The sequence below is a fragment of the Lepisosteus oculatus genome, unplaced genomic scaffold, assembly GCF_040954835.1.
Source record: "Lepisosteus oculatus isolate fLepOcu1 unplaced genomic scaffold, fLepOcu1.hap2 HAP2_SCAFFOLD_111, whole genome shotgun sequence".
Classification (NCBI taxonomy): Eukaryota; Metazoa; Chordata; class Actinopteri; order Semionotiformes; family Lepisosteidae; genus Lepisosteus; species Lepisosteus oculatus.
The window spans coordinates 323,883-347,991 of record NW_027167662.1 but is presented as its reverse complement, the minus strand read 5'-3'; the positions used below and the strand labels follow the sequence as shown (position 1 = coordinate 347,991).

At 49.5% G+C, this 24,109-nt stretch overlaps 13 non-coding genes across 13 annotated transcripts; 9 read left to right on the top strand and 4 right to left on the bottom strand.

Moving 5' to 3' along the window:
- Positions 1-5,151: 5,151 nt before the first annotated feature.
- LOC138226000 (U5 spliceosomal RNA) lies at positions 5,152-5,268 on the top strand. The gene has a single exon (XR_011184328.1). It is a non-coding gene; the product is annotated as a U5 spliceosomal RNA (small nuclear RNA).
- A 1,468-nt stretch (positions 5,269-6,736) lies between these two features.
- On the top strand, positions 6,737-6,878 carry LOC138225988 (U4 spliceosomal RNA). The gene has a single exon (XR_011184316.1). It is a non-coding gene; the product is annotated as a U4 spliceosomal RNA (small nuclear RNA).
- A 3,299-nt stretch (positions 6,879-10,177) lies between these two features.
- LOC138226007 (U5 spliceosomal RNA) lies at positions 10,178-10,291 on the top strand. Its single transcript, XR_011184336.1, has one exon. It is a non-coding gene; the product is annotated as a U5 spliceosomal RNA (small nuclear RNA).
- Positions 10,292-10,684: 393 nt separating this feature from the next.
- On the top strand, positions 10,685-10,798 carry LOC138226003 (U5 spliceosomal RNA). Its single transcript, XR_011184332.1, has one exon. It is a non-coding gene; the product is annotated as a U5 spliceosomal RNA (small nuclear RNA).
- Positions 10,799-11,394: 596 nt separating this feature from the next.
- Positions 11,395-11,476, top strand: trnas-gcu (transfer RNA serine (anticodon GCU)). Its single transcript has one exon. It is a non-coding gene; the product is annotated as a tRNA-Ser (tRNA).
- Positions 11,477-12,865: 1,389 nt separating this feature from the next.
- trnas-cga (transfer RNA serine (anticodon CGA)) lies at positions 12,866-12,947 on the top strand. The gene has a single exon. It is a non-coding gene; the product is annotated as a tRNA-Ser (tRNA).
- A 1,879-nt stretch (positions 12,948-14,826) lies between these two features.
- trnat-agu (transfer RNA threonine (anticodon AGU)) lies at positions 14,827-14,900 on the bottom strand. Its single transcript has one exon. It is a non-coding gene; the product is annotated as a tRNA-Thr (tRNA).
- A 772-nt stretch (positions 14,901-15,672) lies between these two features.
- Positions 15,673-15,791, bottom strand: LOC138226020 (5S ribosomal RNA). Its single transcript, XR_011184347.1, has one exon. It is a non-coding gene; the product is annotated as a 5S ribosomal RNA (ribosomal RNA).
- Positions 15,792-17,597: 1,806 nt separating this feature from the next.
- Positions 17,598-17,761, top strand: LOC138226038 (U1 spliceosomal RNA). The gene has a single exon (XR_011184363.1). It is a non-coding gene; the product is annotated as a U1 spliceosomal RNA (small nuclear RNA).
- Positions 17,762-18,396: 635 nt separating this feature from the next.
- Positions 18,397-18,515, bottom strand: LOC138226017 (5S ribosomal RNA). The gene has a single exon (XR_011184344.1). It is a non-coding gene; the product is annotated as a 5S ribosomal RNA (ribosomal RNA).
- A 1,803-nt stretch (positions 18,516-20,318) lies between these two features.
- On the top strand, positions 20,319-20,482 carry LOC138226026 (U1 spliceosomal RNA). Its single transcript, XR_011184349.1, has one exon. It is a non-coding gene; the product is annotated as a U1 spliceosomal RNA (small nuclear RNA).
- A 635-nt stretch (positions 20,483-21,117) lies between these two features.
- On the bottom strand, positions 21,118-21,236 carry LOC138226016 (5S ribosomal RNA). The gene has a single exon (XR_011184343.1). It is a non-coding gene; the product is annotated as a 5S ribosomal RNA (ribosomal RNA).
- Positions 21,237-22,528: 1,292 nt separating this feature from the next.
- LOC138226052 (U4 spliceosomal RNA) lies at positions 22,529-22,670 on the top strand. The gene has a single exon (XR_011184374.1). It is a non-coding gene; the product is annotated as a U4 spliceosomal RNA (small nuclear RNA).
- The last annotated feature ends 1,439 nt before the right edge of the window (positions 22,671-24,109 follow it).

The following is a 24,109-nucleotide window of genomic DNA, read 5'->3' as shown; positions in this document are numbered from 1 at the left end:
ATAGTAACAATTTTCTTTTTTTCTGGTGCCAATCACATTCTTTACTTAAACATGATAATGTTTTTCACAGTTTCTTGAGATATTGACCTATGCTCTCTATTTCCCACAGATTTTCTGCTTCCTCCCTCCCTTCTCTCCACAGATCTCTGAGGTAATAGTTCTCTCGGGTGATGAACAGGGCCAGGCTACCTGCTGCCTTGACTGGGACCTCGATGCCTTTGAACAGCCCCATGTTCCTCACTCTCCACAGGGCGTCTTTCCCACTGTTCACCACGGCCCAGATCCTGTCAAACACGTCAGGAGGAAGTTTGACAGGAGAGATGCCGTATATGACGAAAGCAGCGGTCAGGGTAAATTGGGGCGAGAGAGCCTGCAACCAATCTTCAAACTGTGCCCAGAAGGCCTTAGCAAAAAAGCAGGACCACAGGAGATGGGTCATAGTCTCCTCCTCGCCGCAGCCCACCCTAACGCAGCGAGGGCTGGGGGTGAGGCCCCTACGGTACAAGAAAGTTTGTACCGGTAAGCACTGGTGGACGACACTCCAGGCTAAATCTCTGTGAATGTTGCACAGAAATTTAGAGGATGTGTGTTTCCACACCTTCCTTGTTTGGGCTGATGTTAAAATGCCCACAGGGGTCTGCCTATTGTTCTGGGGTGCAACGAAATCTTCCAGTTTTTGGACGCTGACATCTCGGAGGGGAATATGGCCAATTGGGTGAGATCTTAGAAAACTTTTAACTGTCCCATAAATTGCAGGGCATGTGTCAGAGAGTGGGACGTCCAGCTTGGGTCTGACACCCCACACTCTGAACACCTCCCTACCTACCCAGAGCCTGGAAAAATAAGTCCAGGTACGCGCTGCAGGTGCTGTTGCAAAGCCTCTCAGCACAGAGGCCAGGAAAATGCACAGCAGCTTCGTAGCAATATCTGGGACAGACTTCCCCCCTGAGGGTAGCGGCCTGTACATTATTTCCCTTCTGAGTCTTTCCTGCTTCCCACCCCATAGAAATTGAAACATCAATCTCCTCAGCACCGCCGCAACACGGTGTGGGATTGGGAAGGTAGAAGCCAGAAAATTCAAGACAGACAAGAGCTCGGCTTTGATGACCAGCACCTTCCCTATCATGGTGAGGTCTCGGTCCTTCCATTGCATCAGTTTTTTGTTTAAGATTGGCAATTTGTTCTGCCAATTTACTGTTCCCATCTCTTCTCCAAAATACACCCCCAGGACCTTAATTCTCTTCTCTTGCAGCCTGAGATCATGTCCTTCTTTTGGCTCCCTCCAGTTCTGATAAAAAATCTCACTCTTAGATGTGTTAATTTTTGCAGAGGAAGCCAAAGAGAACCGATCACAGCACTGCAGAGCTCTGCTAATTGAGGCATTGTCAGAGAGGAGCAGGGTGACGTCATCCATGTATAGAGATGTCTTTACCTCTCCTCCCCCACTTCCAGGCACTGGTATCCCATTAATGGCCTGATCCTGGCGCAAGGCAAAGGCTAAGGGCTCCATAGCCAAAACGAATAACAAGGGGGATAATGGGCAGCCCTGCCTCACCCCTGAACAGACTTCAAAGGGGCGTGATCTATTGCCATTAACCATTACTCTGCTGTTGCTACCTGTGTACAGCAGGTTAATCCACTTTCTCATGATGGGGCCAAACTTCATGTGCTCAAGTACCGATGTTAAGTACTGCCGGTTTAGGCGGTCAAAGGCCTTTTCTAGGTCTACACCTAAAATGCACAGAGGGAGGGAGCGATCCTCTGAGTACAGACAGACATCCCTCAACAAGGCCAGGTTGTCGCTCATCAGGCGTCCTGCTATCCCACAAGTCTGTTCTTTCCCTACCAGTGAGGCCACTACATTTTGTAGGCGCAGGATCTTAGTGTCCACGCCTAAGAGGCTGAGGGGTCTCCAGTTCTTTATGTCATTCTTTGCTCCTTTCTTAAACAAGAGAGAGATAGTGCCTTCTCTTAAGGAGTCAGGCAGCAATTCTGTCTTATAGCTTTCCTCGAATAGGAGCTTTAGCGGATCCTGAAGCAGATCCCAAAAGGTGCAATAAAATTCTTTAGGGAGCCCGTCAGCACCCGGAGTTTTCCCCTTCTGTAAGCTCTCCATAGCCTGTCTCAGCTCTTCTACGGTCAAATCCCTCTCAAGTACTTCCCTATCTTCTTCACTCAAAACGTTTTCTAGCTTTGAGGTAAAAAAATGAATTTCTTCATCCTTTAACTCTGTAGAGCTGTACAGTCTTGAGTAGAAGGCCTCGGTGCAGGAGAGGATAGCACTCGGCTCTGTTCTCTCTCGTCCCTCCTCATCAACTACACTTTCCATGACAGACTTGGAGCCTACCACTTTCCTGAAAAAGAAGCGAGTACACTTCTTATTTTCTTCCAAGAACTGCACTCTGCTTCTTAACAGCACTCCTCGACTACTTTCTTCGGCTATGCTCCGGATGTCCTTTTTTAAAAGGGTGATATCCTCGAGCACATCGAAGCCACTGTGCAGCATCGTGTACAGAGACGCTGCAGCTGCCTCTGTTTCCTGGCTAGCACTCCTCTCCGTCTGGCAGCAGCCTTCCTTCCCTCAGCCATGAAAAAGGCCTTTGTCCTCACCTTCACCTCCTCCCACCACTCTCCTACTGACCTGTACAGACACTGCAAGGACAGCCACTGTGATAGTTTCTCCTTGTAGTGGGATACTACCCCCTCGTTCTCTAGCAGCTTTGTGTTGAGTTTCCAGAGGCCTGGGCCAAAGACAGTCCCGCCCTGGAGTTCCACTCTACACCCTAAAGCCTGATGATCTGAGAAGAAGACAGGCTGAAGAGTGACCCCAACAACTTTCACTCTCTCTGAGACAAAGCAATAGTCAATTCTGGAGCTGCTATTCCTCCCTGACCATGTATATCCTGCTGTTGTGGGATATATACATCTATATGTGTCTGAGAGTTTAAAGTCTTGAACTAAGTTTTGCAGGGCCAGTGAGCTGGAATCCAATTTTATCGGCAAGCTAGACTGCCTGTCTGTGTGCTCTAAGATACAATTAAAATCCTCTCCCACTATCACGTCTGTGCTACTTAACAATAGGGGAGAGAGTGCCTTGAGTAGCTCCACCCTTCCTCCCACGTCAGTAGGACAATACACATTGATTAGCCGCAGGTTAATGGTCCCCCATTCCACATCCACACACAGCAACCTGCCATCTATGACCCTCTGAATACTTTTCAATTTGAAAGCCCATCCTTTGAAAAGAATGGCCACGCCAGAGGCTCTGTTGTTATTGTCCCCTGACCAAACAGAAGGCCCTTTATCCCACCTATCTTCAAAGCTTTTATACCTCTCTTGATAGGCTAAAGCACACTCCTGCAACATCAACACATCTCCCTCTCTCTGCTGGAGGTAATCAAAGACACACTGACATTTAACTCTGTCATTGATACCTCTGGTGTTAAGAGAAATTATGTTTAGAGCCATATTACATAAGAAAGTGGAACCAGTCTTTACAAAACACATTTCTCTTCGGTCTCACCTGTTACCTTCTTCTTTTTCTTTTTCTTCTTACCAATTTCCTGCCAGCCATCCTCTGAATGAGCCTTCATCAGGGTGGCAGCAGTAAAAGCGTTCACGGAGTCCATTTCAAGGAAGGGGGTAGAAGGAGGGGTGGAGGGGTTCCAGCTGTCCCCATCGCCATGCTCTCCTTCCTCCTCGCTCGGGGAGAAAACAGTCATTTTTCCTTTTCCTCAAGTCCAGCTCCTGGGAGCACTGAGGGGAAAGGGGTGCAGCCGATGCACCAGTCTCCTCTTCCCCCTCACCCACCAGCTGTTGCAGATCCTCCGTGATGGACTGGATGGAGGAGAGAAGGGCATCTGTAGCACTTGCAGAGTCTGAGAAAAGCAGCTCTGCTGAATCCTGGGTATCCTCGCTGGACCCGCTCCACCGGGGGGCCCCACACTGGCCCTCGTTCTGAGGAGCAGGAGTGGGGGAGGGGTCCTCGCTGTTCTCTGGGGTTTTCAAACCCTCGTGCTTGTCTGGTGCAGTCTGCGGTTGTGGGAGCGTAGTGGAATTCTTTTCCACCGGCCCCGGAGCTACAGCAGGACTGATCCTGGCTGGAGGCTGAGACTCTTTGCCCAACAAGGGTTCTTTGTTTGACTTGTTGTTTGCTTTGGCTTTTCGGGCCGGTTTAGCTGAAACAAGCACTGCCTCATCCTTTCTCATTTTGAGTTTATTGGCGTAGGCGTGAGGGCAGTTCTTAAAAACGTGTCCTTCCGAGCCACATAAATTGCACTTTGGCAGCATTGAACAGTCAGAGGCTAAATGTCCCTGTTTGCCACAGGTCTTGCAGCATTTCACAGTGCAGGACGATGCCAGGTGTCCCACAGCACCACAGCGCCGACACACCTTTGGTTGTCCCACATAAAAAACATAGCCATTGCAGGCGCCCAGTCGTATTGTAGAGGGCAGGTGCCTTAAGCCTCCATTTACATTGTCCGGTAGCAAGCGAACCTCGAATTTCCTTGCTCCTGTTTTTATACCGTCAACATCTCTAATCTCAGTTCCATGGTGGACGGTGCAGTACTGCTTAAGCCAGGTGTGAATGTCCTCCGTCTTTGCCAGTTCCGAGAACATAACAACATGCACCGTTTTCCTCTCTCTCTGTGTCAGAGGCTGCAAGTTGATCTTCTCAAGGGCAGGAACTTTCCCTCTTTTTGCCTCAAACACATCCACACATTGTTCAAACAGAGAATAGGTAGCAAAAACAACCTCAAATGCTTTCTGACCTGGGAGAGCGAAGATGAAATCCAAGTGCCGAGGTTCAAAGCCAAGTTCCTTCTGTAACACTTTTCTGCTGAACTGCATACGATCCATGAAGAGGTCATCCAAAAGCTCAAAACGTACAGCATTCTTGCGGGATCCAAAGGTTGCCATCTCAAACTGCAAAACAAACACTGCTTCCACAAAACAAGAAAACAATCCAACTACTCCAACTACAGGCTGATCAAGGTATCTCCCCTGCCAGGTAAGCCGAGAGCCGCAGGCGATGAGCCCGGAGCTGAACGGGCCCCACTGGCTCGTTTGTAAGGCCAGGTGCATTGCCAACCACGACCGGCAGGGCAGAGGCCTTGAAGGCGGCCTGGGCTCCTGCAGCTGTCCAGCCACGCACTCTGGTTTCTCTTCATCTCGTACAAATCTTTTGCCTTTTACTAAAGATTTCCATGGAGAGGAGCATGAATGAGTTCCATACAATTTTTGTGCTTCCCTGCCTTCGGGTGGGGCGCAGCTGGGCTGGTCAAAGAGAGAAAACAAAACCGCTCACAATCGCTCTTATTACGGCGACTGTGGCCGTCTGCTCTGCGAGTCCTCGGTCTCCGCCTGTCTGATTGGCGCTCTTTCCTTTGGGAGGCGGGAAGTGTCCGGCCGCAAATATGAAGCGTTACAGCAACGACATGCCATGAGACGATTGATAAAAACAAGCTTGTTACGTCTCAACAGAAACGCTCTTTAGCTCTTTCAGCGTTATGCAGAGAACAGCGTCTGTCGAGATCACTTTTGAGTCAGCGCGAAACGCCGTGTGCTGTCAGTTTGATTTCATATTGCTCGTAGCGGCACCCGGCTTTTGTCTGTCAAACGTTAGGTTGCGCTTCTTCATGCTGCATCGTCGGCATGAGTGGAGCTTTTTAAACGTCTGTACTTACTGCGCCCCATAAGAAATGGTTTGTCCCCGTTCAAAAGAGATTGTGCGATGTCCTGCAGCGTTCGCAAAGCAAACCTTTGACAGTTTGAAAAGAGGAATTTATTCTGCTTCCTGTGCGTGCAGTAGTTACAAAGTTGAACGTCTTTACACGATCTGCTGCAGTTTTCAGTGGGCGGGCTTTGTCAGATGGCTTGGAAAAACGCACTGTGTTTCGGCTCGGGAAACATCATGAGCAGTGTCCTGCATGTTTTCTGTTTATAGCTGTCTTTTAACGCATACAGAATTCATTCGAAATCATTGATTTCTCCAATTAACAAGGGTCCCTTTTTGAACCTGCGAGAAGCATTCTTTCAATGTAACAGATTTACTCCGAGGAAAGGCAGCATGACATTGAGAGTAGCTCAAGCTTTCAGCGCCCGTATCGGACTGCGTGTATGCAGACACCGCTCAGAATCCCCTGTAAGATTCTCCCTCAGTTCCGTTGTGCAGTGCTTTACCTCTTTCAAAAGGCTTCACTTTCCTAGTCACATTCCAAGACTCATCGAACCCGGGCTGTTTCCTCCAGCGGTATAGTATTGCAGTGAGACAGCACGATGCCTGCAAGACTATGTCACGCTAAACGCCACAGATTGTGTTTGTCCCTTCGTGTCAGTCGTCCTGCAGCCACGGGAAGTGGGACACAAACATGCTGCAATGCTTTCAGGACGTTAGGATTTGTTTGTGCAACATCCGAGAAGAGTACTTGTGGCTTGAATGTGAACTGTACGTGCCCGCCCCCTTTCCTCTGTAGTGTATGAGTTCCTCCCGGCATGCCCTTCGTCATTGTTCTGTCATCTTGTATTTAAAGGGTTGTATTTCTGCTGCTGAAAATAAGCAACGGTTTTCTCACAACGCCCTTTGTTCCCGACGGAGCCCTTGTCTGTCATGAAATTCTTCAAAACCTCAAGCTAGAAGAAGAAGACGACAAATATGAAGCGTTACAGCAACGACATGCCATGAGACGATTGATAACGATTTCCATAGGATCCCCGCGGTTGCCTGGCAACCGTCAGCTTTGCGCATTGGCAGTATCGTAGCCTGTGAGGTTTAGCCGAGGCGCGATTATTGCTAGTTGAAAACTTTTCCCAATACCCCGCTTCCGCCGGTTTGCAATACAATCGGTGAAAGCAATTTTTGACAGTCTCGTCAGAGCGTGACATAGTCTTGCAGGCATCGTGCTGTCTAACTGCAATACTATACCGCTGGAGGAAACAGCCCGGGTTCAATGAGCCTTGGAATCTGACTAGGAAAGTGAAGCCTTTTGAAAGAGGTAATGTCGACGCTTTTTTAACAGAGCACCAAAAAAGCGTCTTTTTTGAAGGCCTGGGTATTGAGCATTGATGGTTCAGTGGTAGAATTCTCGCTTCCCATGTGGGAGGCTCTGGTTCGATTCCCAGCCAAAACAGTGGCTTTTGCAGCGAGCGGCTCCATCACTTGCATCCCCTTGCAACTCGCAACTGAAAACCCACTGAAGCTAAGCAGGTGTGAGCCAGGTCAGTACCCGGATGAGGGTGAGCTACAGGGAAAAACAAAGTTTCCAGCTGGAAGCGGTGTTAATGGTGCCGGCGGGGGGGCGCTCACCCTGAGGTCTGTGCGGGTCCCAATGCCCCAGCATAGTGACGGAGACGCTGTGTTGTAAAAGGGCGCTGTCTCTTGGATGAGATGTAAAACCGAGGTCACAGCGCTCTGTGGTCATTAAAAATGACCACCAAAACCTTTGACAAATGCTCTTGGTAATTGATGGTCTTCAATAATGCTTCTCCTTTAGGTACATTTTAAATCAGCTGAAAAATGCTGTGAAATGGGGGGGCACTTCACGCCAGTGTAGGATTTGGGTTACAAGAACCATGAAACTGCACGAGAAAGCCCGTACACTGAATTACACGGCTTTCTATTCAAAGGAGGGCAAAAGAAATTCCCTGAGTTCGATTTTTTGCAGCACAGAGAGGATTGCTGTCGTGAGGCTGGTTAGCTCAGTTGGTTAGAGCGTGGTGCTAATAACGCCAAGGTTGTGGGTTCGATCTCCGTACAGGCCAGGTCCCTTTCTCCTCTCTTACAAAAGCTGTTAGGTTCCTTTCCGTGGTGAGATGGGTTGTCATGCAACCCTACCACATAGTGCCGACAGACAATTAAATGACAAAAATGAAGAGAGTTAAAGCAGCTGGAAAGGTTTTCTTACAACTTTTGAGCTGACACAGTTTTGGAAAATGTTTTTTTCACGCTGCACTGTACCACATAGGCAGCCAAGAGTCTCCAAAACAAAACAGAATTGACAGTCATATAATGTCCATTAACCCCGGTTTTAAACACAGCATCATGTCTGCCATCATAAGAATATGAGTCCAATATTTTAGAATATAGTCAGAATGTCTTCTAACCTTACCTGTGGTGTCTTTAATCCCTATTGCTCAATGCATAGTGTACGTACTGCATACATGTGTCTTGAGAATGAGGAATGGGCCCCTGAGAGAAATTATACATTCTGGATGAGGTCAAAGGTGCTGGAACACTGTATTTAGGATGTGTTTACAGTGATTGTGTCTCCTGCTTCAACGCAGTGATATATAGATGTGCTCCTGTAATTTATTGGTACATGCCCAGGGCAGTAAGTAGTCTGAGGATTTATTTCCAGACGGCATAGAGCAGTGAAGCAGTGAAGTAGTGCAACACACTGGATCATTATATTATTAGAATCTATTCTACTTAAATTATTACATTATACACAACTTGAGTTCATTTTAAAAATTAAAAGGTAATGAAAGGAATGCATATTCATGAGGAAGATAATACCGATATGCATGTGATAATCTTCCTTTTGTCATGTAAATCATGTTCATCATTACATGATGGGAGCTAAAACAGAAGTTGAGAGAGAGCAAGGACGCCTACAGGAGGAAGGTATAGGACAAGCTGCAAAGGAAAAGCTACAACCCACGACAGCTACTCACCCACCCATCCCACACAGCTATCACTCTCCAACACCTCCGCCATTAACACCTCCAGCACTGAAAGTGCTATGTGCACCATCCACCAGGCCAGGCTGACCAGGCCAGTGCAATACACTGGATCTTTATATTATTAGAATCTATTCTACTTAAATTATTACATTATACACAATTTGAGTTCATTTTAAAAAGTAAAAGGTAATGAAAGGAATGCATTTTCATAAGAAAGATAATACCGATATGCATGTGATAATCTTCCTTATATTATGTAGTGCGTCATTTGGACACTTTGTGGGCTTGAAATACAAAGAAAATCATGTTCTATGGTACAAGATAAATACAAAACGTAAGCTTTTATTTTAATTAGATTTGTTTATAAAGCATAAGCAATCATTTATTACATTAATATATGTGAAAATAACATTTTAGCATCATATTATACATACAGGTCTCTAGCTTCAACACAGTGCTATATATATATATGCTCAGTGATTTATTGGTACATGCCCAGGGCAACAATCAGAATGAGGATTTATTTCCAGACGGGCTACAGGTAGTGTTGTGAAATACTTCAACACACTGGATCGCAGATTTAGACCCCCTGCACTCTTACTCCTTAAAAACCAAAGAAATGAAGATATGTAGCAATCACATTGTAACAGGGGTGACAGTGACTTAATGCTTATACTAGTGGACTTCTGGTACCTTTAAGGTACGGTGTTCCCTGAAGGGCTCTCAAACCCCGCATTTCAGATGCCTAGCTGATGTGTTACACCTCAGAATCACTTTTAAACCTTACCTCTGGTATCTTTAATCCCTATTGCTCAACGCGAAAACCTTACCTGTGGTGTCTTTAATCCCTATTGCTCAATGCATGGTGAAAGTATTGCATAAATGTGTCGGAAAATGAGCAATGGGCACCTGAGAGACTCATTTGCCTGTTTCACAAATGATCATATTTGACTAGAGATTCTGTTTGGGATTCAGTTGTGCATTCTGACAGCAATCCCTTTCAAAAAAGGATACATTCTGGATGAGGTCAAAGGTGCAGGAACACTGTATTTAGGATGTGTTTGCAGTTATTCTGTGTCTCTAGCTTCAACACAGTTATATATATATATATGCTCACTGATTTTATGGTACATGCCCAGGGCAATAATCATTATGAGGATTTATTTCCAGATGTGCTAGGGGTAGTGTTGTGAAATACTTCAACACACTGGATCGCAGGTTTAAACTCCCTGCACTCTTACTCCTTAAAAACCAACAAATGCAGATATGTAGCAATCATATTGTAGCAGAGTGCATCGTTTCCGGCATAGTATGGCAGGGTGTTTTCCGAGTTATTGCACGGATTGGGCACGCCCGCAAGCCAAGAGCCGCAAGCGATGAGCCCGGAGCTGAACGGGCCCCACTGGCTCGTTTGTAAGGCCAGGTGCATTGCCAACCACGACCGGCAGGGCAGAGGCCTTGAAAGCAGCCTGGGCTCCTGCAGCTGTGCAGCCACGCACTCTGGTTTCTCTTCATTTCGTACAAATCTTTCGCCTTTTGCTAAAGATTTCCGTAGAGAGGAGCATGAATGAGTTCCGTGCAATTTTTGTGCTTCCCTGCCTTCGGGTGGTTGCAGCTGGGCTGGTCAAAGAGAGAAAACAAAACCGCTCACAATCGCTCTTGTTATGGCGATTGTGGTTGTCTGCTCTGCGAGTCCTCGGTCTCTGCCCGTCTGATTGCCGCTCTCTTCTTTGGGGGGCGGGAAGTGTCCGGCCGCAGGGGATCTTGGGACCTCGCTTTGCAAAGCGGCTTCCCAGAGTGCGTCGTTTCCGGCACAGTGTGGCCGGGTGTTTTCCGAGTTATCGCACGGATTGGGCACGCCCGCAAGCCGAGAGCCGCAGGCGATGAGCCCGGAGCTGAACGGACCCCACTGGCTCGTTTGTAAGGCCAGGTGCATTGCCAACCACGACCGGCAGGGCAGAGGCCTTGAAGGTGGCCTGGGCTCCTGAAGCTGTGCAGCCACGCACTCTGGTTTCTATTCATTTCATACAAATCTTTTGCTTTTTACTAAAGATTTCCGTGGAGAGGAGCATGAATGAGTTCCATGCAATTTTTCTGCTTCCCTGCTTTCGGGTGGGGCGCAGCTGGGCTGGTCAAAGAGAGAAAACAAAACCGCTCACAATCGCTCTTGTTATGGCGATTGTGGTTGTCTGCTCTGTGAGTCCTTGGTCTCCGCCTGTCTGATTGGCGCTCTTTTCTTTGGGGGGCGGGAAGTGTCTGCCCCCACTGCCCCTTTCAAGTTTGCTAAAGACCACGTGGATGTTCCAGAGCAACTCCTGGAACAATGTTCTGTGGACAGACGTGACAAAAGCTGAACTTGTTGGTAAATGTGCACAGCGTTATGTTTGGAGATAACAAAACACTGCATACCAACTCCAAAACCTCATCCCACCTGGGAAGCATGGCGGAGGCTGTACGGCTTGCAATCATCTAGGATCACCCAGGATCTCCTGTTTATTAGGCATAATAAACAGGGCCACTGAACTCCACACTGGCCACTGAACCACAGCAGTGGCTTGCTGGCTTGACATCTCCCAAGAAAAATGTTGAAATCGCATGTGGAACAGGAAAATGACCCTCGAGTACGAGGGAAAAAAAAGAAAAAGATCATCTGGAGCGTGCCAACCCATGTCCGGAGCGTGCCAACCCATGTCCGGACAGCCCAGTTTCCTCGACGAGGTGGCCGAGTGGTTAAGGCGATGGACTGCTAATCCATTGTGCTCTGCACGCGTGGGTTCGAATCCCATCCTCGTCGCTCCGGTACTAGAGCCGTACATTTTCTAGCGGTGGCTGAACATGGTATAGTAGGCTAACGTTGGCTCTGGGTTGAGACCGCGTTTTCACTTATTTGCAACGCAAACGGAGAAAGCGATTTTTGACAGTCTCTCAGAATCACAGTTTGTCATTCCTCTAGACGTTTATACAGTAGAAGCCTGCTTCGTGGCTTAAATCCAAGCTAAGGAAACGGGTTAGAGGTCTGATGCAGAACTGCAAATTCAATGAACGGGAACACTACAGTACATTGCACTGTATGTGTGAGGAAAGCTGCCCCCTTCTGTCCCTTGTCGACCGAACAGAGGACTGTAAAGGATACCGCCAAGGATGCTGGTTGAAATCCAGCTCCAAAGAAGCCCCTTTGGGTGTTATGTCATCAAAAAGTAAGAACAGCGAATCTCCCTTTGATCAAAAGCGCAACAGAACTGTTTTCCGTGGAGCGGGTTTCAGACCCGTAGACCTGTTTTATTTGTAAGGCAGGGCGCATTCCCAAGCGCGAATCTCCTGTTTTAGAAATGCTTTAATGGGCGTGAAGTGAAAATAAGAAATGGGCTCCAGATGCACATGGAAGCAATCAAGTGTTTCATCCGAGCTGTTTCAAAGACTGCTCAAGAGCTTTCCTTTCACAGAGGCGCAACGATTAATGATGGGGGTGCACCCTTCAATGCGCCTTAGGACTCTAGGGAGTGATTGAGACGATTCGTAGCGTGTGCTCATTTCCCTCTATTCCCCGTGTTGCAGTGGTAGGATGACGTAAATTACTGCTTCGACACGTAATGGCATTATAATCAAGTGCAGGAGCTGAGGGCTTTAGTTTTGTTTCGTTTTCCATGGCGTTCGTAAGCGCGCAAATCAAAGGCAATTCCTGCGTCTAACAGGAATGATTGAGACGATTCGTAGCGTGTGCTCATTTCCCTCTATTCCCCGTGTTGCAGTGGTAGGATGACGTAAATTCCTGCTTCGACACGTAACGGCATTATAATCAAGTGCAGGAGCTGAGGGCTTTTGTTTTGTTTCGTTTTCCATGGCGTTCGTAAGCGCGCAAATCAAAGGCAATTCCTGCGTCTAACAGGAATGTAAATGCTTTTGAAAGTGCAGTGTGGTGCAGCTTGTAAAATCCTTATCCACATTTGTGGTTTGTTGCTGTTTGTTCTGTCTGCCAAAGCTGCATTTTGACCTCCGGACGGGGAGACTTTATCATTTGAACGTGAAGCCAGCCTTAAACCCTCTGAGGCGTGTCTATCTGCCGGCACGTATTTTGTCAAAGGTATTTATTTTTTTTAACGGAGAGCGACTTTGAAAAGGTTTCCGCAGCCACGTCGCACTCCGTGTTAGATTAAAGGAGGAATGCAGCGATGGCGAACTCGCTGTAGTCGTGGCCGAGTGGTTAAGGCGATGGACTCGAAATCCATTGGGGACTCCCCGCGCAGGTTCGAATCCTGCCGACTACGGCGTCTGCCGCACGTCTCCTTGTGCCTGCGCGGCAAAGGCGAAGTGCTGTTTCTCCTTTCCTGGTACGATAAAAACGCTAAATCGCTTGGCCCCGCTGCCATGGAAATGAGTTCTTCAGATAACCACACATCTTGCGTTCGCACCTCTGGTGTTCTACTTATGCCTTTGAAAACCTAATGAATAAAACTGAAAGAACCGACACAATATGTAGGTGCTCGTAAAGCACGCATTAAAGAACTGTTAACAGCAAGGGTTTCAGTGGGTTAACTGAGGAGAAGGCGTGATCGCTAATTGTTGACTTTTTATTTGGTGTTAGAAACACTCTTACTGTGCATGACGTGCAACAAATGTAGCCACAGAAATTGCATCACGCTTTCATGTATGCTATTGCAGACACCAACGTTGCCTAGATAGAAAACCGAAATAGCCGTGGGTTCGCTTGCTGGTCTGAAGGATCTCTCTTCGAATCTCTATCATTTGTCAATTGAAGTAAAAGGTGCTGCAATCTGATACGTTCAGAATCAAACCCGCAGCTGTTGTTCGACTTTATTTCTTGACTAATTACAACCTTTTACTGTCAAGTTTATTGGTACAACTTGAGCTCTCAGCACCGTACTGAGCCCAGGTGTTTTTCTAAAGCTGTCAGGTGCAGTTCATTTACATGAAGGAAATCTCTTACTGGGTACGATTACAATGCAGTAAGTAGCACAGGCTACTTAGGGAGTAGGCTGATGTGTTTAAAAACAACCAGCGCCAGGCAGGAGTCAAACCTCCAAACTCCTAATCCATAGTCAGACACATTATCCATTGCACCACTGGCCCTGGTGTGACACTGCAGGACTGTAACCCAGTGAGCTTAGCACTGCAACTAGTAAAATATTACCCCCGGTCCATTCTTTTCCAAAAGTGAGAAACACCTGTTTTCTACATTTTGTCTGTTTTAAAACCATATCTCTTTAAACCAAACCAAGAGTTTGTCTTTTGCACTGATATTCTGATTCATTTCGATTTCAAAGAAAAAAAAAACATTACCTTCCAAAGCATCATAAAATTGTCCCTTCCTCCAGACTCTACTTCTCTCTTGTAGTAGTACAGCAGACCTTTCCAGGTGAGCAGATCACAGAGTCCGAAATGAGCTTCCTCCATCAAGCAAAGTACCTGAACATGACTCTGTCATCATAAAAGCGCCCCTGTAATAAAGAAATTCAATCCGAAATCAAGAGGGCAGTTGCCTACTGAAATACAAGAAGTCATAAATTTTAACCTAGCAACACATTAAAGGCTGCATCTATACAAGTACGATTCTAGAAATGCTCACCAGATTACGTTTTAAGAAAGAACTGCGCCTCAGGTTCCGCCGAGATCTTAACTCGGATGGCAGGATTCAGAGTCTGGAGTGTGGAATGATGGCGCACGGAGGGTCCACATACTGTCGATCCCTCAGTGATCTTCCGCGTGTTCAAACCGCCAGCGTGTGACTCCCCTATCCCCCTGACCTCATTGCTCTGCTCTCGCCTCTGTGCAGCTGAGCCCGACTCATGGTAAAGTGGAAAAAAATATGCCCTCAACGTGAGATTTACTCTGGAGTGAGGATAGTTGTTACCTTCTTATCGTTGAAACGGATGTATGTGATGTGGCGACTAGGTTCTTCTCCATTAGCAGGCTTAAGGTTAAAGAAAAAAACATTGCTGACTTCTTTTTTTTTTGCCAGCCGCGAGCGCTGATTAGCGAGGTTTGTATTTCATGTTTTGCAAGTTGCATCCATTTTAAGAAAAACAAGTCGTTCAAGACAGGAAATGAATACTTGCATTTAATTAAGTCTAGACGTATGCGGTTGTCCATAATGACCAGTTCTGTTCGAGAACACAGAACAAAAAAAGGCACCGCTGGGATTCGGACCCAGGACTTTCTGTTTACTAGACAGGCGCTTTAACCAACTAAGCCACGGCGCCCCGGGAGTGCTGTCCTTTTGCAGCCACTTGGACACACCACTCAGACACATCTGCATTCGGTGTGTGCTCCGCCTGCTCGCTGAGCAAGTTGCCACCTTTACATACAATAGCAACATCGACACCAAGAGAAAGGATGACAAATGGCTTTTATCTGGAACTTTTCATGTCCAAGGAGCTCAATGTGCTTTCTGTGTACAACAGGGCCACTGAACTCCACACTGGCCACTGAACCACAGCAGTGGCTTGCTGGCTTGACATCTCCCAAGGAAAATGTTGAAATCGCATGTGGAACAGGAAAATGACCCTCGAGTATGAGGGAAAAAAAAGAAAAAGATCAACTGGAGTGCGCCAACCCATGTCAGGACAGCCCAGTTTCCTAGACGAGGTGGCCGAGTGGTTACTGTATGCTGAGTCTAAAGACAGTTTCACCCATTTTCTGATTGCTCGGTTCTGTACCAGTGCAGACATGTCAAACAGTGAATGGCTGTACCTCTATTGTATCCGTGCTCAATGAATGAAATCGGTAACAAATGAATATATGTCTAGTTATACGAAAAACGAGTGGTTTATCGACTCATCTTCATTTGCAGATTTAGAGGCAGCTTCGATATTCGTTTTACAGACGGGTTTTTTTTTTTGAATATGGGTCACACACATGCCACAGCAACAAAACATCTCTAGAGATGAGGCTATAGATCACCTTTCCATCCTGCAGGTTTTCCTCCCAAAGCCTACGGCACCAACGGCGACCCCTGCTGGCCGGGAGAGGAAAAGCTTACAGCACCTGGTATTCCCAGGCAGTCTCCCATCCAAGTACTAACCAGGCCCGACGCTACTTAGCTTCCAAGATCAGACGAGATCGGGCGTGTTCAGGGTGGTGTGGCCGTAAGCGAAAGCCCAGCCCCTGACTCGCTACTTGAAGCTGTGTGTGGCGGGGGTTCCGTGCCCCCCGAGCGGGACTGAAGGATCGTTCGTGTGCAACTCTTTGGAAAGGAGCTGCTTTCCAAATCGCATTGCGTGCCTGGATGTTGGCGAATGCGCTCCCTTGTGTTGGCTCGTCCCGCACTGGAGGAGGACAAACAATCTGCACGGAGGAGCACCAGGCAAGTCTTCACCAGACAAAAACCTCCAGTGCACAGCACTCTGGAAACATTTCGGGGCTTTCGCGTGTTTATTTCAGCACGTAAAGCGCACCGGTCCAACACGTCGGCCGGGCGCGTGGCGCCTCCGCCCTCTTGTGGCCTTGCGGCGTCAGAGCAAGAGGCTCCTTCTCGCTGCCCTTCCGCTGTGTTGCAGGGCCCCGAGAGGGAACCCGGAGCGCGCACTTTGTGGGGGGCGGGGGACCGCGTTCGCGCTCTGCCCCCGGTCTCTTGCGCGAGTACTAAATCTCACGGACAGGGGGGCCTCGTCATTGATTGTTACAGGTGAGACGGGGATTAGGAGGAGACCCCGACTGATGGGTAAAGGGGAGCACTAACACCAGAGGGACACCCCCGGCATCTCTTTTTGAGAGACGCCCTGGGGTTTCCTAATGGCCAAGGAGGGTCGGGACCTCGGTTTGACGCCTCCCCCGAAGGACGGCGCCTGTTTGTGCAGCAGAGTGTCGCCATCAGGAGGCTGGGGCGTAAGAGAGCCACACAGCCCGCAGGGTGAGCGCTCCCTACTGGTCCCAGTCACACCTCTTGCAGGAGCAGCAGCAACCGGAGCTTTTCCGGGGTGGAATCTCCCATCCGGGTGCCGGCCAGGCTCACACCTGCTGGGCTGCCCCGGGGGTGAGCCCAGTCGAGAGTCGCAGGGCCAGATCTAGTCACCGGGGAGAAACGATACAAGTGAAGGATTGCTCGGCTCTCGGCACTTGAAAAGACCGACAAATGTCTCGTTCCCGCCGGAGCTGAATGTACCCGCATGTGTGGTGTCGTCTTCTTCCCCCGCCCCGCTGTGTTTGCTGTATTGTCTCTGAAGCCGGCCCCCCCGAGACGAGACGGGCTGTTCCTGTGCCCCAATTAACACTTTACAGGTGCCATTCCCCGGCATTGTGGCCATTGTCGGTGCTCACACGCAATAAGATAAGGCGGAGGAGAGCGGGGCATGCCCAGCGGCAGACATTCAAGGAGGGGGCAGTGCGAGGTGAGGTGAGGTGCGACACGCCGGAGCCCCGACGCAGCTAATGCGGAGCACTTGTTGGACTGGCATCGAAAGGACGTGTGCGCACGGAGCGAGCCTTCCCTGCGGCGGAGCGCGGGAACTTTCTCCCCCCCTCCCGCTGCAGGAGTTGTGTGCACTGCAGCGGTGCCGAGAGAAAAGCACAGAAGGCAGCAGGCTCTGGAGAGCAGGTTAGAGACGGAGCCTTGTGGGCAGGCGAGCAGGCCCGTTTTTTGGAAATTGCTGAAAAGGTTTGTTCGGTGTGTGGCAGGCGCACGTCGCGAGCTTGCGTGGCGATCTGCCGGTCTGGAGTTATGCAAATGAGGCCGAATTGCATCCCGGGACATGCTGCGAATGCGCAACGGCGACTGCAGATGTGTAGGAAACGGCGCGCTCGTTTTCTCGTTTTGCCCACACTTTTGAGTGTTAGTGTGGCGTGTGAGTGTGTGAAAGAGTGGGCCCAGCAGGAGGCGGTGGCGTGCGGGGCGAGGAGGTGGCCTAGGCTGCGCGACTTGTGCTGTGGGTGCGGGCCACTTGCAGGGGCCTGTTTAACTCATACTTACCTGGCAGAGGAGATACCTTGATCAAGAAGGAGGTTCACCCAGGGTGAGGCTCGGCTATTGCACTCCGGCTGTGCTGACCTCTGCGAATTCCCCAAATGTGGGAATCTCGACTGCATCATTTCTGATAGTGGGGGACTGCGTTCGCGCTCTCCCCTGATGTGCTTGGTCCAAAATCAGATATGGGAGGGTTAGGACACCACGAGCTGCGTGGCTGCGGAAGGATCCCGGTTCGACAGGAGTGGACGCCGCTGCTGGTTCTCGCTGGCTTTTAGTTAGGGGTCCGGAGAAGCATCTCAAGCTAGTTCCACTACTCCTTCCGGACGTTCATTCCCTTTTCAAAGTCAGTCGTTTTGCTGTAGTCTGCGTTCTTTAGGCTGATTATCGAGGTTAGCCTTTATTTGGTCATGGGGGGCCTCGGTACTGTATGCTGAGTCTAAAGACAGTTTCACCCGTTTTCTGATTGCTCGGTTCTGTACCAGTGCAGACATGTCAAACAGTGAATGGCTGTACCTCTATTGTATCCGTGCTCAATGAATGAAATCGGTAACAAATGAATATATGTCTACTTATACGAAAAACGAGTGGTTTATCGACTCATATTCATTTGCAGATTTAGAGGCAGCTTCGATATTCGTTTTACAGACGGGTTTTTTTTTTGAACATGGGTCACACACATGCCACAGCAACAAAACATCTCTAGAGATGAGGCTATAGATCACCTTTCCATCCTGCAGGTTTTCCTCCCAAAGCCTACGGCACCAACGGCGACCCCTGCTGGCCGGGAGAGGAAAAGCTTACAGCACCTGGTATTCCCAGGCAGTCCCCCATCCAAGTACTAACCAGGCCCAACGCTGCTTAGCTTCCGAGATCAGACGAGATGGGGTGTGTTCAGGGTGGTGTGGCCGTAAGCGAAAGCCCCGGCGCCTGACTCGCTACTTGAAGCTGTGTGTGGCGGGGGTTCCGTGCCCCCCGAGCGGGACTGAAGGATCGTTCGTGTGCAACTCTTTGGAAAGGAGCTGCTTTCCAAATCGCATTGCGTGCCTGGATGTTGGCGAATGCGCTCCCTTGTGTTGGCTCGTCCCGCACTGGAGGAGGACAAACAATCTGCACGGAGGAGCACCAGGCAAGTCTTCACCAGACAAAAACCTCCAGTGCACAGCACTCTGGAAACATTTCGGGGATTTCGCGTTTTTATTTCAGCACGTAAAGCGCACCGGTCCAACACGTCGGCCGGGCGCGCGGCGCCTCCGCCCTCTTGTGGCCTTGCGGCGTCAGAGCAAGAGGCTCCTTCTCGCTGCCCTTCCGCTGTGTTGCAGGGCCCCGAGAGGGAACCCGGAGCGCGCACTTTGTGGGGGGCGGGGGACCGCGTTCGCGCTCTGCCCCCGGTCTCTTGCGCGAGTACTAAATCTCACGGACAGGGGGGCCTCGTCATTGATTGTTACAGGTGAGACGGGGATTAGGAGGAGACCCCGACTGATGGGTAAAGGGGAGCACTAACACCAGAGGGACACCCCCGGCGTCTCTTTTTGAGAGACGCCCTGGGGTTTCCTAATGGCCAAGGAGGGTCGGGACCTCGGTTTGACGCCTCCCCCGAAGGACGGCGCCTGTTTGTGCAGCAGAGTGTCGCCATCAGGAGGCTGGGGCGTAAGAGAGCCACACAGCCCGCAGGGTGAGCGCTCCCTACTGGTCCCAGTCACACCTCTTGCAGGAGCAGCAGCAACCGGAGCTTTTCCGGGGTGGAATCTCCCATCCGGGTGCTGGCCAGGCTCACACCTGCTGGGCTGCCCCGGGGGTGAGCCCAGTCGAGAGTCGCAGGGCCAGATCTAGTCACCGGGGAGAAACGATACAAGTGAAGGATTGCTCGGCTCTCGGCACTTGAAAAGACCGACAAATGTCTCGTTCCCGCCGGAGCTGAATGTACCCGCATGTGTGGTGTCGTCTTCTTCCCCCGCCCCGCTGTGTTTGCTGTATTGTCTCTGAAGCCGGCCCCCCCGAGACGAGACGGGCTGTTCCTGTGCCCCAATTAACACTTTACAGGTGCCATTCCCTGGCATTGTGGCCATTGTCGGTGCTCACACGCGATAAGATAAGGCGGAGGAGAGTGGGGCATGCCCAGCGGCAGACATTCAAGGAGGGGGCAGTGCGAGGTGAGGTGAGGTGCGACACGCCGGAGCCCCGACGCAGCTAATGCGGAGCACTTGTTGGACTGGCATCGAAAGGACGTGTGCGCACGGAGCGAGCCTTCCCTGCGGCGGAGCGCGGGAACTTTCTCCCCCCCTCCCGCTGCAGGAGTTGTGTGCACTGCAGCGGTGCCGAGAGAAAAGCACAGAAGGCAGCAGGCTCTGGAGAGCAGGTTAGAGACGGAGCCTTGTGGGCAGGCGAGCAGGCCCGTTTTTTGGAAATTGCTGAAAAGGTTTGTTCGGTGTGTGGCAGGCGCACGTCGCGAGCTTGCGTGGCGATCTGCCGGTCTGGAGTTATGCAAATGAGGCCGAATTGCATCCACATGCTGCGAATGCGCAACGGCGACTGCAGATGTGTAGGAAACGGCGCGCTCGTTTTCTCGTTTTGCCCACACTTTTGAGTGTTAGTGTGGCGTGTGAGTGTGTGAAAGAGTGGGCCCAGCAGGAGGCGGTGGCGTGCGGGGCGAGGAGGTGGCCTAGGCTGCGCGATTTGTGCTGTGGGTGCGGGCCGCTTGCAGGGGCCTGTTTAACTCATACTTACCTGGCAGGGGAGATACCTTGATCAAGAAGGAGGTTCACCCAGGGCGAGGCTCGGCCATTGCACTCCGGCTGTGCTGACCCCTGCGAATTCCCAAAATGTGGGAATCTCGACTGCATAATTTCTGGTAGTGGGGGACTGCGTTCGCGCTCTCCCCTGATGTGCTTGGTCCAAAATCAGATACGGGAGGGTTAGGACACCACGAGCTGCGTGGCTGCGGAAGGATCCCGGTTCGACAGGAGTGGACGCCGCTGCTGGTTCTCGCTGGCTTTTAGTTAGGGGTCCGGAGAAGCATCTCAAGCTAGTTCCACTACTCCTTCCGGACGTTCATTCCCTTTTCAAAGTCAGTCGTTTTGCTGTAGTCTGCGTTCTTTAGGCTGATTATCGAGGTTAGCCTTTATTTGGTCATGGGGGGCCTCGGTACTGTATGCTGAGTCTAAAGACAGTTTCACCCGTTTTCTGATTGCTCGGTTCTGTACCAGTGCAGACATGTCAAACAGTGAATGGCTGTACCTCTATTGTATCCGTGCTCAATGAATGAAATCGGTAACAAATGAATATATGTCTACTTATACGAAAAACGAGTGGTTTATCGACTCATATTCATTTGCAGATTTAGAGGCAGCTTCGATATTCGTTTTACAGACGGGTTTTTTTTTTGAACATGGGTCACACACATGCCACAGCAACAAAACATCTCTAGAGATGAGGCTATAGATCACCTTTCCATCCTGCAGGTTTTCCTCCCAAAGCCTACGGCACCAACGGCGACCCCTGCTGGCCGGGAGAGGAAAAGCTTACAGCACCTGGTATTCCCAGGCAGTCCCCCATCCAAGTACTAACCAGGCCCAACGCTGCTTAGCTTCCGAGATCAGACGAGATGGGGTGTGTTCAGGGTGGTGTGGCCGTAAGCGAAAGCCCCGGCGCCTGACTCGCTACTTGAAGCTGTGTGTGGCGGGGGTTCCGTGCCCCCCGAGCGGGACTGAAGGATCGTTCGTGTGCAACTCTTTGGAAAGGAGCTGCTTTCCAAATCGCATTGCGTGCCTGGATGTTGGCGAATGCGCTCCCTTGTGTTGGCTCGTCCCGCACTGGAGGAGGACAAACAATCTGCACAGAGGAGCACCAGGCAAGTCTTCAGTGCACAACACTCTGGAAACATTTCGGGGCTGTCGCGTGTTTATTTCAGCACGTAAAGCGCACCGGTCCAACACGTCGGCCGGGCGCGCGGCGCCTCCGCCCTGTTGCTGCCCCTGCAGCTGCTTCACTTTTCCCTTTAGTTGCCATCGATTTTTTTGTAGTGCTATACATATACGATTGAGGTATCTTAGAGTTCTCCTTCGAAGACCCAGCACTCTCTTTTCTTTTCCCAGTGTTACTCATATCGGACTTTTTAAACCTAAAAAAAAATCGTTTTTTTTTCTTTCAATTAAAACTGAAGTTTAAACAACTAGTGTTAAGTCCTTATTTTTCTGTAGTCAAAAAAAGCAAAAATTAACATTCAGGTCATGAAAAACTCAAAAAAACTCCCCAACCACTAAACTTTACCTCCCACCTGAGCGCCATCTTGAACGCCCCTACCACCAGAGAATGCTCACGATTTCGGAAGCTGTCTCCGGGACGTGCTGATTCCACACATCCTGAATAAATCATGATATTGTTAGTTGCTGTAGCTAGACGTTCAAATGAGTTTCATGGCCAGATGGACTGTTTCCTCCAGCGGTATAATATTGCAGTGAGACAGCACGATGCCTGCAAGACTATGTCATGCTAAACGCCACAGATTGTGTTTGTCCGTTCGTGTCAGTCGTCCCGCAGCCACGGGAAGTGGGACACAAACATGCTGCAATGCTTTCAAGACGTTAGGATTTGTTTGTGCAACATCCAAGAAGAGTACTTGTGGCTTGAATGTGAACTGTACGTGCCCGCCCCCTTTCCTCTGTAGTGCATGAGTTCCTCCCGGCATGCCCTTCGTCATTGTTCTGTCATCTTGTATTTAAAGGGTTGTATTTCTGCTGCTGAAAATAAGCAACGGTTTTCTCACAACGCCCTTTGTTCCCAACGGAGCCCTTGTCTGTCATGAAATTCTTCAAAACCTCAAGCTAGAAGAAGAAGAAGACGACAAATATGAAGCATTATAGCAACGACATGCCATGAGACGATCGATAACGATATCCATAGGATCCCCGCGGTTGCCTGGCAACTGTCAGCTTTGCGCAGTGGCAGTATCGTAGCCTGTGAGGTTTAGCCGAGGCGCGATTATTGCTAGTTGAAAACTTTTCCCAATACCCCGCTTCCGCCGGTTTGCAATACAATCGGCGAAAGCAATTTTTGACAGTCTTGTCAGAGACTGAGCAAGGTGTTTAAAGACAGATTTGGTCACGGTGATATCATGGTAGAAAGAAACGAGCTTGTTACGTGTCAACAGGAACGCTCTTTAGCTCTTTCAGCTTTATGCAGAGAACAGCGTCTGTCGAGATTACTTTTGTGTCAGCGCGAAACGCCGTGTGCTGTCAGTATGATTTCATATTGCTCGTAGCGGCGCCTGGCTTTGGTCTGTCAAACGTTAGGTTGCGCTTCTTCATGCTGCATCGTCGGCATGAGTGGAGCATTTTAAACGTCTGTACTTACTGCGCCCCATAAGAAATCGTTTGTCCCCATTCAAAAGAGATTGTGCGATGTCCTGCAGCGTTCGCAAAGCAAACCTTTGACAGTTTGAAAAGAGGAATTTATTCTGCTTCCTGTGCGTGCAGTAGTTACAAAGTTGAACGTCTTTACACGATCTGCTGCAGTTTTCAGTGGGTGGGCTTTGTCAAATGGCTTGGAAAAACGCACTGTGTTTCGGCTCGGGAAACATCATGAGCAGTGTCCTGCATGTTTTCTGTGTATAGCTGTCTTTTAACGCATACAGAATTCATTCGAAATCATTGATTTCTCCAATTAACAAGGGTCCCTTTTTGAACCTGCCAGAAGCATTCTTTCAATGTAACTGATTTACTCCGGGGAAGGGCAGCATGACATTGAGAGTAGCTCAAGCTTTCAGCACCTTTATCTGACTGCATGTATGCAGACGCTGCTCAGAATCCCCTGTAAGATTCTCCTTCAATTCCGTTTTGCAGTGCTTTAGCTCTTTCAAAAGGCTTCGCTTTGCTAGTCACAATCCAAGGCTCATGACAGCATTTGAAAACATTCGCAACTGCGTTGGCCGGGAATCGAACCTGGGTTAACTGCTTTGAAGGCAGCTATGCGCAACACTGGCTCGCTCCAGAATAAATCTCACGTCGAGGGCATATTTTTTTCCATTTTACCGTGAGTCGGGCTCAGCTGCACAGAGGAGAGAGCAGAGCAATGAGGTCACGGGGACAGGGGAGTCACACGCTGGCGGTTTGAATACGCGGAAGATCACTGAGGGATCCACAGTATATGGACCCTCCGTGCGCCATCAGTCCGCACTCCGGACTCTGAATCCTGCCATCCGAGTTAAGATCTCGGCGGAACCTGAGGCGCAGTTCCTTCTTAAAACGTAATCTGGTGAGCATTTCTAGAATCGTATTTGTATAGATGCAGCCTTTAATGTGTTGCTAGGTTAAAATTGATGACTTCTTGTATTTCAGTAGGCAACTGCCCTCTTGATTTCGGATTTAATTTCTTTATTACAGGGGCGCTTTTATGAAGACAGAGTCATGTTCAGGTACTTTGCTTGATGGAGGAAGCTCATTTCAGACTCTGTGATCTGCTCACCTGGAAAGGTCTGCTATACTACTACAAGAGAGAAGTAGAGTCTGGAAG